We start from the raw sequence: 1,187 nt of genomic DNA on the forward strand, positions 1-1,187 counted from the left end.
ATGATATATAGTAATATGAACAATGTTTAAGTCATTCTTGATTGGAAAAATGTTAATTAAAAGAACTCTGAGATATCTCAAACCTATAAAATTAGCTAAAATATATATAAGGGGAAAATGGCAAAAATTGGAGGGAAAGTGGAAAAATAGTGACTCTAATATATTGTTTGTTGGTGAAACTATGAATTAATCCAACCATCTTGGAGAACAATCTGGAATTATGTCCAAAGAGTTATAAAACTGTATACTCTTTGACTCAGAAATGCCCCTATTAGGTTTGTTTCATATGCTAATCAGGGAAAACAACCTAAATATCCTAAAATATTTGTATGTGCTCTCTTTGTAGTGGCAAAGAACTGGAAATTGAGCTCTTCACTTGAGCCTCCCTAGGTAATCATTCAAAATGGCAAGGTATTCTCTTGACCTAGAGAACCCTACAAAATCACTCAAGTCAAGGGGCTGAAATCTCCAGGTATACTTCAATAATACCTGTGAAACAGCCCAAACTAGCAAGGGCATGCATAACTGACAAGCTACCAAATATTTGAAAGATATTACACTGAAGAAACAGTGTGTTCCCTTCCATTGATGTAATGGTGAAGTTGGCAGGTGTGCCCAGGCTAAGCAATGGGGTTGGACACAGGGTCACTGGCCTAAAAAGAATGCTGAATTCTTGTTGCATATGCTAAAAATGCAGAGAGTAATACAGAACTAAGGGTTTAAATGTGGATTCTCTTGTCATTGAGCATATCCAGGTTAACAAAGCTCCCCAAATGAGAAGACATACTTACAGGGCTCATAGGTGAATCAACCCGTACATGAGTTCCCCTTGTCATATTGTCCTCTTCCTGGAAAGGAGCAGGTCATTCCAACACTAGAAGAGGAGATTGCTCAGAAGGAAAAGATACCTCCCCCATAAAATAAACTGAAGAAACAAAAACTTATGGCATGGGAGAAATTGTAATATTATCAAGTGAATAAAAAGTGAAATGAAAACATTCACTACAGTAAGAAAAGAAAGGAAAGAACTGGAAATTGAGAGAATGCCTATCAATTACAGAATGAATGGATAAACAAATTGTTGCATGCAATTGTACAGAAATACTACCATGCAGTAAAGCTTGATGAGAAAGTTGATTTTAGAAAGATATGGAAAGATTTGTATGAAATAATGAAGGCAAATGAGC

At 35.9% G+C, this 1,187-nt stretch overlaps 1 pseudogene; it reads left to right on the top strand.

The window, feature by feature from the left end:
- The first annotated feature begins 328 nt into the window (after positions 1-328).
- LOC100619769 (60S ribosomal protein L17-like) lies at positions 329-964 on the top strand (annotated as a pseudogene).
- Positions 965-1,187: the final 223 nt, after the last annotated feature.

The sequence above is a fragment of the Monodelphis domestica genome, chromosome 3, assembly GCF_027887165.1.
Source record: "Monodelphis domestica isolate mMonDom1 chromosome 3, mMonDom1.pri, whole genome shotgun sequence".
Lineage (NCBI taxonomy): Eukaryota > Metazoa > Chordata > Mammalia > Didelphimorphia > Didelphidae > Monodelphis > Monodelphis domestica.